Genomic DNA, 14,226 nt, shown 5'->3' on the forward strand with positions numbered 1-14,226 from the left:
ATGGTTTGAATTTCCCAGCTTTCTCCTCTCTGCCTCGATCCCAACAGCAAGCTTGGTTTGGTTCCAGGGTCCTTCCAGGGTCTTGGTAATAGAACAGCAAGAAGGGAGTCTATGAAGGCCAGCAAAAGAGGTTATAACTTGCCAATTTTTTAATTTTCTTTTTTTCTTTTCACATCTTACACCCATTGTTTGGGAACTGAGGTGAAGGGGCAGATCTGCAGTGCCTGTCGAGTGGTTCTTCCATACACAAATGCTAAGTAAGGAATAAGTACCAATGGCAAAAACCTGTAATGTTTAGGCAGAACTTTTCACTTTAAAAAAATTTTCAATCTATGTGCTGTTGTGGTAACAAATACTTCTAGCACTATGAATAAAACCATAAAGCAAATGTGGATGCTGTACTGGTGGAATGACTGAAATGTAACATGTTGCTGTACACTAACATACAAAGTACACCATTTATGAAGGAGCGTACTTCCCTTAAGAAGTGTAGCAGCGAGCAGGCCATTTGCAACAAAGAAATTTGCTTGTTCATGGAAGGAAGCACAGCAGTTAGAGATGTTTTCTTCTTGGGAACCTAGTGGTGTGGACCTCCAGGCATGAAACGGATCTTCCCACAGCTCTCCTGAATGGAGAAGAAAGTGGACGTTACGCTCCTGTGTACGCACAGCGCGAAGTCACATGGATTCAAAAAAGTGTTAAATGGAAACCCTCTTCTTTCATGAAGAAAGCATCCTCTTCTGTCATGATTCCCACCCTGGAATGTTTTGCAAAAAATGCATTCACAAGCTGTTTGATCTGAACAACGTCAAAACCACCATTAAACACTTGTTTATTGTTGCTTTTAAAGCATAGCAGCTGATGTTGCATTTTACATGCAACTAAGCTGTTGCTTTCAGGAGGAGTTAGAAGAGCAGTTATTGCTCTCTGGGGACCTTGTTCAGTTTAATTCAAGCAGATCTTCATAAAAAAAGACTTCTGTTAATCTCACGCTGTTTCCTATCTGGTCGACCTGCTGCTAGGTCCCCAAGGAATTGCATCAGTGCAGTAAAGGGCGGTGTAATTTCTAATTGCTCACCACATTTCTGAAGGTCTATTCTACTGGGGATTTTGTCTTAAACTCCGAAAATCTCTTCTAAGAGATTCCCAGTTTTCCAACTGTCTCTCCCAGACGGGACCAGTTATGCATGTGGGCAGTAGCCAAGGCTGCCAGAGGCTTCCTCCCCATTTTGCCTCTGGCAAAGAAGATACAGTGCAGCTGTTTGAGGAGTACATGGTGCCTCAAGAGCTGCTCCGCTTCTGTCCCACAGCTCCCTGCTGCTGAGCCAGGTTTATGCCAGGGCAGTAAGAACAGCAAGTAACCACTAGCTGTGGTTCACTAGCGTGGCCTTCTCCTTTCCCAGAAAGGAAAGAGAAAGATCATCCCAGATTTCCTGAGCCTTCTGAAGACTTCCCCTGAAACCATAAAAATTCTCCCAGTCATTTTGTCCTTATTTTTAGAAAAGTAACAGTCTATTTCATCTTCACTGCCGAGCAGCGCATTTCCTAGGTACATCGTCTAATGGATCAGTCCTACAGTGACATGCAGTTTCACTTTGCAACCCTGAAACGAATTGGTATCTACACATACCGGAGTCTGATTGTTACAACACATGAGTATCGGCAGAACAGACATTGCGTACAAATGGCACTGTTCCGGTGACGACTTAAAGAGATCTATCAAGCCTTTATACCTGTTCAGTTTTCCATCCAGAAATTGGGTGATAAGGGAACTGGGCACAGTACCCATAAACTGGCATGTCTGCCTGGTATATATGGGCTGGTTTTCCTCCAGGTAGAGTTGAATTTTGGCAATTGCAGATTGGTTCAACTGAACAAGCAAAATACTGTACAATGTTGAATAAATTAGTATGTCCAGAGTGCTTTGCACCAAAGGGTCCATCAGAATTCAACATTTATTATTAATAACTTACTTGTTCTGTATTTGCTGAAGGAGAAATCTTGGCTAGTCAGGAGAAATCCCATTGTCCAAAGCCTAAATAAAAAGTTCTTCTAGATCGAAACCTATTCCTTCAGGTTAAATTTTATCTCCCAGCAGAGGATTATTACCTCAAAGCATGTCACACACTCACAGTAGTCTGTGTTTTAAAAATCTGTTTTGAAGAGGAGATGTGTCTGGAAAACCAATAGATTGCAATAACCCTTAATTGTTGGAAGAGCCCCAAAGGATGAAATCAGATCAAAGGCCTCCTGAGATTGTCCTAATGTTTGTGAAATGTTTTAAAAAGTGAAATGGTGTTATTACCTCAGGGTTAGCTCTCTGGAACTTCCAGATTTATGGTGTACTTTGCAGGGCATTGATTGATATTGATTTACAAAGTCAGAGTTTTTCAGTGTTTTTCAAAGCCTGGGCCATGTTTCAGTCTGGAGAGTGTCTTGCACTCCTGCCTCTTCCATTCACAGTTGTGTGGCTGAATCTTCCCATTCAGGACTGCATAAGTCCTCTCAGATAACTGGAGCAATGGCTTGTGGAAAGAAGGTATATGGAGCAGAAGTAATACGCTTCAGAATATTTAAACCAATCTAGCTCTGGGAAGAAGGAGTGAAACCATTATTAGATGGCTCTGCTTTAAGTAGAAATTCTCTTGGTAACACACTCTTACTACCTCTTTACCTTACTGATTATTAGTAGTTGGCAAATCTTGACACAAGTAATGCTGGGAGTTTTAATTGCTGAGTTGTCTGGATTGGAAGTGATGTTTTATAGGAAAGCAGATGATAAAAGTTTTTTCTCATCATTGTAAACTTCTCCTTTACAGGGGAAAGGGAGAATCTGTTTCTTGAGCGATCTTTGTCCCCCAGAGTACTTACCCAAGCTATTTTTTGCTAAAATTAGTTTTCTTTTAGTCTTAACAGCTCCTTCTAGTAGAGAGCTGAAGGCAATTGACAAAGTAGGGCTAATTTAGGCTGTAGAGCATTCTGCTCAACAGTCCATTCATTATTTTAACACCTCAGTCCTAGAAACGGATGGCATTAGCCACAAACATCATACCATGTTCCTACTTGGCGAGATTCTGACAGTATGCTAATACTGTTGAGACCATTGATGCAATTTGAATCGAAAATCATGATAATCGTTGTCATGTCATTTTTGGGTCTCTAAGATCTGCTTTAAATGGCACAATGATTATATATGTAGGGTCTACTATTACCATAGCCATTATACGTCTAAATGGGATGTTGTCAAGAGGAAAACCATTCTGCTACAGCAGAAATTCAGCATGGAAAAGAAGTGTTCTCATCTTCATCCTAGCTACTGGATTCTGGTGGAAAGTGAGACCAAGGCTCCAAGGCAGCCTAGCCAGAAAAGACTGGTAGAGCTGCTCTCACTCTGGACAACAAGCCCTATTGTTCAGCATTCAGGTTCTGCTGGTTAGCTTCAGGATGCTGTACAACAGTGTAAATATGTAAAAATACAGCCACCCTTTTGTAAAACCCAGCATGTCACAAGATGGAAGATGATCCTGTATTTTTAAAATTCATTTTATATGTCAGCAAAAATTATAAGTTGTCTAAAAATTCTGATTCCATATTTTAATGTAATATTTATTTATATTTGCAGTGTAACTCAAAGTGAAAGGAAATGTTATGTTCATGAACAGTTTAACTTTATGCTTCATTTCTGTTACACCGTGTGTGTCAGGATCGCCACCTTCAGGATGAGCTTTCACGTATTTAAAAATCATTATTATGTATCTACCTGGTATTTTTTGGAAATTGATTTTTGAGAAAAAGCAGTAATAAAACAATACACTGATGTTAATCAAAGTAATTATTATAAGTATACAGAAAATTCAGAACCTTTGGGATGAAAGTACCTCTTCATGTATTACTTTAGAACATAAACTCCCTTAACTAAGGTGTCTGGCTCAGATGACTCGCGTATTTCCCAAGGCTGGTTCAGGCTTCCTCTTTGCTATGTTGCAAAAAACAGCTGATACCTGAAATGGCCAGTCAGTTGACTGGATAACACACACACAGATTTCTAGTTTACAGAATATCACTGGATTAAATGAAAATCAATTCAGCAATGCTTTTTATTCCTACTAATAGTATTAAACAACTTTTTAACAGAAAACAAAATTCAGCTGTGAGTTGACACTATTAGCTGCACTGGTTAGAACACAACGTCGGCAACCCAATTATAACACCCTTCATATGTTACATACTTTCTGATAAAACACAGATGCAGAGAACAGCACAGACAGCCAAGACTTTGGCCATATTAGAGCCCGTGTTTCCAAAAGTATCCATAAATTTTGGTTGCTGAAGTTGAAGAAACCGAAAATGGAGGGATATTTTGTTAGCGGGCTCTTCTGAAAGTACAGGCTTTTTGTGCAGGGGGAATTGCAACACCAGATTCTTAGCTTTAAACAATAGTACCTAAGCTATTTTTGTTAGTTTTTTTGTTCTTCCTGTTTCTCAGAATCATGTAAATGATCCTAGGCAAGTCTTTTTGGGCAATATATTTTGGCTGTTCACAATCTGAAATGAGAAATAGGAAAGGTAGCTGTCAAGTGCTCAAAAACCATAGGAATTACTAATTCCTGTTTGGAGATTAAATTAGTGTTTTGGATAAATGATCTGTTATGGCTGTTTGTGCCATGTAAAGAGCAAAAGCCGGCTACACATGTATCTGCCAGGATTGTGGCAGAAGGATTTTTTTTCTTCCTCCACCCTCTCCGCAGAGAGTATAGTTCCCATTTATAATCCCTGGTGGGAGGGGGGATGGGACTATAGCCCATTAATACGTGCAAGATTCATTTGCTTAATTGTAAATGACATACCTTCCAACTATGAGTTTAAATTCTCATACACTTGCAAATTGCTTTGGGATCACTGCCTGAAAGGCACTGTATAAATGAAGAATATTCATTATCATCTGAAAGCTCTTCAGTCTGAGCCACTTAGCAGAAAACCTGTGGAATCATTTTGACTCCGGTGCACAGGTTCTGCCCTCTAGGACCTGGTGCCACTCTGCATCCAGAGAAACAGTTGTTCTAATTCAGCTGACTACTGTCATGCTTTGCGTGGCTCAGATGAGCTATTTTTAAATTACTATAATTAATTTTACTCATAGTTACAAAAGAGATTGTATATTCCTATATTCCGTACCTAAAGTACAGAAACTCCGGACAGCCTGCCGTTTCTAAATTCTTGGAAAGGACTCTGTCCCTAATAGTCAGACTTGATGAACATACCGGTTCTCTGGCATGCCTGCATTCACTCCCATCTGTCGTGCTGGCGTTGTTCCCACTCGGAATTATCTATGCCAATTTCAACAGGGCATAGGTGCTAACCAAACATGGTTTTAGAGGGACAGCTTTCATAACACAGCAAGTGCCATCTCTTTTGCCAGGAGATCCTGCTGTTTGCAAATAATTCCAGCTTAAGGCCACATGCTTCATTACATGGGATCACATCTGTAGATGCTTGTGGGCATGATAAAAAAAATCAACAAATGTCTACTGTATTTCTCTTTCAGTTTGGCTCAGTACTTGGAATTTTGCATGTGGAGAATGAATGCTCTGCACCTTGTTAACAGGAGAGAGCCGTAGGCTGTTATATGCTCCGAGCAGTCTTAACAGGTTTCTGCATCAAAGCTGGGGCAACAAACTGCAGAAGTTTACCAGAGCTGCACTGCTTTTTCAGGTGGCCCTTGATTGCTTTGTGTCTATGGTATATTCTGAGGAGAGAATGACAGAGCATTGCCTTCTTGCACCACAGCTTCTGCCTTTCCAGATTCTGAACAGGTTTGTGTATAAGGCATATTCTGCCCCCACCCAGTTGTAAAGTGGCATATATGTACAACAAAATTAATACTGCTTATTAAACTTAGTATTCTATACAATGCTCTATATAAGATACATAAATATTATAATAATATATTATACGTATAGCATTAGTATCGTATTAATATATTATAGCTGCACTTGACTCCTGTTTTGCCCCACTGAACAGATTACTTGTGTTAGCAGAATTACTCTGTACTGTGTAAGGGTGGAAATGGTTTAGGAAAGAGCAAAACCTGTTCATGAGCCTCACCTGGACAGCCCACTATGCTGAAATTTAAAACACAATTTTGTAGTTAAGCAAAAGAATATTTTGCCCAGAATATTTCTCCAAAAAGAATATTTGGAATAAAATAAGATTCAGGGCAGATAATTTCCAGCCATACATTTCCAGTCACGATTACTGACTTTCAGATATTTCAGCATCCAGCCAGGATCTGTGGAAAAGAAACCAAAAAACACAACACTTGACACCCATCGTGTTTTTACAGTAGTATGCTTGCAGTATAGTGCTAGGAAAGACCATGTTCACATGTCCTGTGTAGAAATGTATTTTTGCAAATCATGAGAGGTATTTTCAGTTCTTTTCTTTACTAGCAAAGCACCTAAGGCTGTTCTTAATTATATTTTACATCTCCCTGAAATAATATTCATTTAAGAATGTGCAGAAGAGTCAAATTTTTAAACATCCTAGCATTTTCAAGGATGCAGAGTGACAAGTAGACACATTAATATATTGGAAAATTCTGTTGAGAATCAAGGTCTAAAATTACCAAACATTTGTACTGACTGTATATTTCAGAGTAGTAATATGTAAATTTCTGATAGTTTTTGTTGTTGTTTAGCGTAAGTTCATGAAATCAGGTACAGTTGACAAGATTTCATAGGCTTTGAAGCATACTTAATGTGCTTCTCCTATGCTATTGAAAAGTCAAACTTCAAAATACTGTGTTGAGCTCAAGAAACAAAAATAACCAGTCTCATTTCACAGTACATTACTGTATCAGTTGTTCCTAATCTTTACCTCCTCTCTCCTGTCTTCTGTCCTTAGTCTTTTTGGCAGCTAACCTGACCTTCTGGACTGTTAGCACCGATTTGTTTTCCATACCACTTGGACTCTTTTTTTTTTTTTCTCCTTCCCCTGGCTCCTAAAAGTACTCCCTCATAATAATTGTATTCCTTGGAAATCACTTGTCCCTCAGGGAAGGGCCGTGGAGTGGCAGAAGAGCTGTATGTTATTAGTGCCATAGAATGAAAAATCTCAGGACAGGTGCTTGAGGGACCAGGGGTTTTCCAACCCAATAGCTCTTGAGGGGTGAAAAGAAGGTTCTGCTCCAGCGCAGTCAGACCAGGAGCTGCCTCATGTGGGGGCTGTTGCGGTTTCGAGTGAGCTGTATTTTGATTGTTCCTTACCAGTCAGAGCAGCAGAGTTATAAGATGGTAATCTGGCTGCCTGGTAAGAGTCTCAGCTGTGAGATGTTGCAGTGAGCAGCCAGTCCATTAGCTCCCTATCCGAACCTCAAATCTTTCCCATAAAAGAGGAAGTCGGCCGTGGTACTCTTGTTAGGGAGCACCTAATGGCAGCATAGCCAGGGCAGGCAGTAGAGCAGTTGTAAAAAGTGACCTGTGTTTGCTTAGGCAGCTTGGAAGCTTTGGCTCATTGAAACTGCTATCTCAAGAACACCAATAATTAAAGATACATATCCTAGCTGATTTGAAAAAGCCATGGCTGGATTGTTCCGATTCAGGGCTGGATTGTATTTTTAATGCCTCTAAAATGACTAATAGCGTGTATAAATAGTGACATCCAGTGTTCAGTTAGATCAACCACAGGTCCGTGTTCCGTAAGGTCATTCAATTAAAAGATTTATTACAGACCTATTTAAAATGCCCGTGTAAAGATAGTAGGCTAATTTGAATATTAACTACCTGCCAACTTCAACACACCTCCACAATAAAAATTTCCTTCCTGACTTGTTGGGGAACAAGAATGGTGTGGCTCTTGTATAATGCTTTAACTTTCTTTTTTATGACAGCAAGTGTCTGATTATTCCCAGGTGTTCTTGATTTCTTCTTTCTCTGCTCCTGTTGCTATGAATGTGGCCATTAGGGCAGCAGTCATAAAGGATGTGTTCACCACTTCCTTCTCTGTCTGTCTCTTAACATAGCCACAAGTCCACCGTCTTCTATCCACATTAATTCCCTGAGGTATCCACACAGTATTTGTGTTGACTGCCTTAATTTTGATCTTCTCTAATCATTCCCTGCCAGATGGCAGTTAAAGTTTAATGGTCCCTGTAAAAATAGTTCCCTTTCTTCTTTTAATCAGTCACGTGTGTTTGCTTAGCTAACTGTTAGATGTTCAGAAAGCATGAAGGGACCACCAACACAATTACTTCAAAATACACATCCGCATTGTGATTTCAATGTTATGTAAAAGTAAAGGGTTATAGGATAAGAAAGATTCCTGGAAATTAGCATGGGCTACACAACCTTAAATTTTCTGTGTTTCTTTAGGTATATTAGAAAGATAAAACTAATAATTTGTGACATTTCATATAATCAAATGTAGATTATTTTTAGTATCTTGTAGGCTCAAATGTTTGTGTATGCTATGCTAGAAAGCGTATCAGTATTATGCTTTTAGGGATGAATTGAGTAATACACTTAAGCCGATGCTTAACTTTAAGCACATGTGTATGGTATGGCTAACCATAGATAATACAGCCTTGAGCAAGGTACTTTGGCATATGCTTAATGTTAGGCTCCTAAGTAGTTCCATGTAAATAACATGAAGTTATTTATCTTCTTGCATGTTTAAGACTACGTATCGACACCTAATCACACAGAACCTAAAATTGTCCAGTGTGTGTTTACTTGATTGAAGCTTATTAGAGGTTTGAGAGTTTTGCTGAATCAATAATTTAATTCAATTGCATATTCATCCTATTCCTAAGCAGCAAATCACTTTAGAGGCAAATGGTTTAAGCCATATCAGACACCTATGGAGTGAGCGGGTATTATTGTACCATTGAGGAATACGGAGAGCCTGGGAAAGTGATAGGCTAGAAGTCTAATCCAGCTCACAGTGCTGCCAGAGAAAAGATTGCTGTGGAATTAAATGGAGGCTGGATCAGGCCCTGAATGCCTTGCCTAGAGCAATACAGGAAATATATAGCAGAGTCACTAACAGAACCCAGATCTCCTGATTCAAATTAGACTTCTTTTGTATCCAACATCTGTGTACACTGCAACTGGATGTGTCATTGCAGCCTGCGCAGGCTAGATTCTAGATTAAAGCTCGCGTGAGAACGCCTACGGATACTGCAGGCATCACACCCACCTACACATCCCAGTAAGATGAGACTAGCAGAAGTGCAGACCATCCTACGTTATTCTCCCTGGTGGAAGACTGAGAAAACAGGGATCCTTGTACCTTCTGCCAAAGCATGTTTTAACAACCATCTCCAAAACAAGTTACCAGATACGACGAAGTATGCACTGCAACAGTACTCCCTGCCCCATTTTTTTGTTTTAAATGACAGTGATGGTGCTCAGTTATATGGAACTTCTGATCACCTTAGTGCTTTTTGATTTTGCCATGAATGCCTGGGAGTTGGACAATAAAGGGAGTTGCTTCACCTCCAATTTTTCCTGTTATGCCTTAATTAATGATAACCGATTTGGTTCTGACATAACAGAAATAGCTATGACATTTTGCTTAAGATTTTGACCTGAAAGGAAGATTTTCTGTGCTTCATCTAGGTATTTTTTCCTCAGTTCCTTTTTACGAGCAGTTTTTTTGGGTAAGATCTAGGCCAGAGAGCAGGGATGTAGATGGGACTGTTTGTATTATGATAATAACCAGATGACCTCATTGAGATCAGGGCCTCAGGGTACTGGGTGCTGGGAAAAATGTAATAAAAGCCAATCCCTGGCCAAAGGAACATGGAGTCTAAATACACAAGCTATTTTGTAAATCTGGGACACAGAGAGGTTGATTTGCCCAGTGTCAGACTGTGGCACTTGCTAGTGACTTCCTCTTGATCTCTTGTGCCTTAGCCAATGGCCTTAACCTGAGCAGCATCCTTCTTCTCTATTTATATTTAATTAAATCAGCAACAGAGCCCAGCTTTGCTAAATTTCCATATGTCTGAGCTGTAAAATCTGTCAGCTGTGGAAAAGTGGACATACCTTTATTTTTCTCTCCCCTAGTTTCCTCTCCTGTTTCCGTATCGGAGCAACATGCACTGGTTCCTTCCCTGCTTGGCTAAAGATTGCAAACATATAAACGATCAAAACAGAGCTTGCTGGGCTGATGATGGCTAATAGCAGGTGTCGAAGTGAAGGTGTTCCCCTACGGACACAACCCATCACAGTTGGGCTGATGCCCAGTTCATAGGAGGGAACATGAATCTTTCAAATGGAAAGGGAGATAAATTGCATCTAAACACTCTAATGATGATAATGTAGAGAGACAGATGTGGTAACTGAGTGTTAGAATCCCTCCATACGCTCTTTACTTCTATTATACCATCACATTATATACTATTGACTAATATAAGCCAGATGCAAAAACAGAATGTTGTTTGAGTTTGTGCTCGGGACTTCTCCAGATTTGTGCACCTTATAGGTAGAAATATTTTTCACTGGCATACTGACACAAAGGTCATTTTTATAAGCTGATATGAAGAGTGCATTGGAAAGCACTCACTGGCATTTGTTTCAGCTGCGCAACTTTTGTTAAAACATTCGCACTGTAAAAATTGAGACAACTGCAGCTCAGGAATCCTGATTCTGGGCAAGGAATTTTGTTTCCTTGCCCCTACTGTGGCCGCTCGCACCTTTGCAAAGAGGGTGCCACGCAAAGACTTGTAATTCAGAAGTGGTTTGGATCCGCCTTACATAAATGTAAATGACATAGTGATTTCACAAGGTGAAAGGCAGCAGAGGAGGAGGTGCAGAGCACTGCCAAGTGAGTCTAAGTGTGGAGAATATGTAAGAACCACACAGAACATTTATACACCTGATATAGTATATGCCAGTTGTTAAGGCAGAAAGCCAAAGGTAATGAGCACTGTGAGAATTATGAGAGCTCCTTTTTGGCCCAGGTTCTTGCCTGTAATTGAAGCACTATCCTCTACTGATCCTTCAGGTGCTATCGGAATGATTTTATCCAGGCTTCGAGGGAGAACCAATCTCTAAAGAGTGGAGGAAATTTTCTTTACATTATAGCTCTGTGCTAGAAGCAAGCTATGGATGTGACTCATGAGTATTCTTAATAGTTTTCAAAGAAAGTGAAATTCCTAAGTGAGGTTTTGATTTTAATTTAGAAAGTGATTTTTATGTGTGCTGCAAGATTAATAAGAAACCATATGTATGTTTACTTATTTATGTGATTAGAACCTATCACGAAATGTATATTAAAATGACTTTATTGCATGTATTAGAATTTCTATTTTAAAATATTTCTATACAGTATTAGAAAAAAAGAAGGCCAATAATAGCCATCCAGGAATATTCTCCATCAGTCTGTACTTCCCATCAATTTTAACAATAGGCTATTTCTTTTTCTTTAACCAGCTTCTAATGTATTCACAGACAAGGAGTGGTTATAAGACATTCTAATCTTATTCCTGAATAATAGATTTTACCTTTTTTTATCCTAGTGAGCTCCTTCTCACCTACAATATTGAATTTCAAGGAGTTGGTGGCTACTCTGTGATGCTGAAAATTTCTTTCTATTTCTCTGTCAGTTTCCAGCCTTGAAATCTTTTTTAAAGGATAACCTATACTTGAGAAAATAGTCAGACTGAGAAATCAAAGACTAACTAACTTGGCAATCTTGTTAAAGTGCACATAGTAGTCACTTAGCTTTCCTCGCCTTCCACATTCTATCTTCCTTTGTATGTTTTTACTTCAGTTATAAACTCCCTAGGACCAACACGTGCTTTTACTTTTGGCAGGGGACCTGGGACAGTTGCATGCTGCCTAAATAATCAAATCTATTTTTTAATCTATTCATTTTATGGTTTAGGTATGGGGCATCTGAATTCAGAAGCATCCTTCAGAAATGTCCCCTCGGGAAAAGTGTTCCAAAACTTTTAAAGATAAGGTAGTAATCCTGGGAAGCACTGAATGTATAAATGACAAATTGGAAAGGTAAGCAAAATAATTATTGAAGCTGTGGAGAACTTACAGGTTTACAGATAACTATAATGCAAAAATTGTTTGCTGATAGTTTTATTTAATTTTTTTTTTTTCCTGGGAGTTCAGTGATGTACTATAATGAAAGGGAGGAACTGTTAATTTAGTTTGCAACTGGAAATTCAAAACAATGGACTTTACTGCAAATTGGAAACAATGGAAACCCCTGCGATTCAATCATTGAAAACCAGACTGGCCAAAGCACTACCCTTGATTGCACACCTGCAAGGATGAGGCAAACTGCTGTCTCTATTTGTTACTGCTGGCATTGGTCTGGGAAGACACATATTTAATAAGTAGCATTAAATGCACTATTTCTGTTACAGGACAGTGCATATAGTTGCTAGTCAAATTATGGGAAGGACCTCCTTTGGCTGTCCATAACTACTTAAGAACATCACATAATTCATTTCTCTGTTTATCGGTAATGATTCTTTGAATCATACAAGAACAAGTACACTGGTAGAATTAAAAAAAAGCAAACAAACCCACAAAACAAAAAAAACAAGAAAAAGGAGATAATACTAAATTATACTTTAACTACTAGTGGAAGTAGACTAACAAGTCTAATATCAAAGTATCTTCCATGCTACCTAATCTCTTTTTACCTTGTGGTAACAGTAAGAAATAGTTTTATCAGAATGACATTTGCATTTGGTTTTCATAGAGAAGGCTTTTCTGAGAAACAGAAACCCAAATTATAGTATTAGCTGAGAGAAATACAGCAAAGCAAATCCATCTTTCTCAGAAGAAACAACACTAAAGAAAAATGAGTGGCTGCATAATGTATCACTGCTTCTGTCAGAGTTCCTAAGTGGAAGTTACACTGGTATTTTAAACTGTCAACTTACCCCCTTTGATTATACTGTATCCACCCAACTCGTGAGGAAAGCATAAGAACATTAAAGAACTGCTTTTGCACCTGTTATGCTTATATTACACTTTGCATTTTTAATGCTTAGCAGAAGCTGTTGGTGTTTAAAAATCTTCACCAAATGTATCCATGCAGCATGGAAAAAGCTGAAGTCATTAAACTGCATGTCATACAACAGAATCATCTTGCATTTAATTACTAGATTTCTAAAGCAATTACTAAATTTGGCCCAGGTGCCTGCCTAGAGGGAAGCCAAGTTTTTCTTCCATTTTGAGAAATTAGCCTCCACTGTTTTCTCCACGGAGAAGGAGTGTGCAGTAGGAGTGCTGCTTGGCATAGGTGGCCACCAGCATGTAGGATGCCGTGCAGGACGTCTGAGCACAGGCAGGCACGGTGCGCGTAGGAAGACCTGGCATGACGGAGCAGGTAGAGGTGCTGGCTTCACCTGCCCCGCGGGCTGTGGGAAGGACCGACACGACAAGCTAGCCTTTCTGCAGGAGTTAGAACAGAGCCAGCCTTCCCTTTTCAGTTGCATACAACTATTTGTTTCTTTACAGAGGAGTCTATGTCCTTGAATTTTTCTCTTATTTTTCCTATATGTTCTCATGATAACTTGACACAGAGTAAATGTAAAATTTGTTTTTAACTACAAACAGGCCTTTAGTAAACGCCAGAAATAATGGAACACTAAAAGTTTGGAAACAAGTAAACAGCAGTCATAGCAAAAGTGTGTTAAAGAAATTTGCTCATCTAATTTAAAATAGTAAAATGACCAAGTTCCAGGGCTGAATTATTCCCAGAAGCAACACCATTACTTCACTCAGGAAGCATTACTCAGTGGGATTATAGCTGGAACATTTTCAACCTTAAGGATTCATCTTCAGAAACATCATTCTTGGAGTGCAAAATATCCTGTACCTCCCAGTCCTAGAATAGAGTTCTGTTAGTAACTCACATTTCTGTATATCACAAACTTAAATTTGCTCATGAGTCATTTTGCTGTTCAAGAACTGTATAAAATGTTAATTTTACGTCAGTAAGGGTTAAGAGTCCAAGGAATTCAGCTTTCATTGAAGTGTGGGATTTCCCTACACACTCTTGAAAATCCTGTCTCCAATATTAAAATACTTCACGTTTTTGTCCACAGGAGAAAATTCCATGCAGTTACTTATGGCCTCCCATAGTGTGATATGATGTGATAAGGTAAGATGTGATAAGGTATCTCCAGAGATAAGAGGTAAGGTGGTCTCCTACCATGAAGAGAACTGTTTAGTGTGGTGAGGAAAAGAAGTT

Source organism: Ciconia boyciana, chromosome 10 (genome assembly GCF_034638445.1).
Source record: "Ciconia boyciana chromosome 10, ASM3463844v1, whole genome shotgun sequence".
NCBI classification, from domain to species: Eukaryota; Metazoa; Chordata; class Aves; order Ciconiiformes; family Ciconiidae; genus Ciconia; species Ciconia boyciana.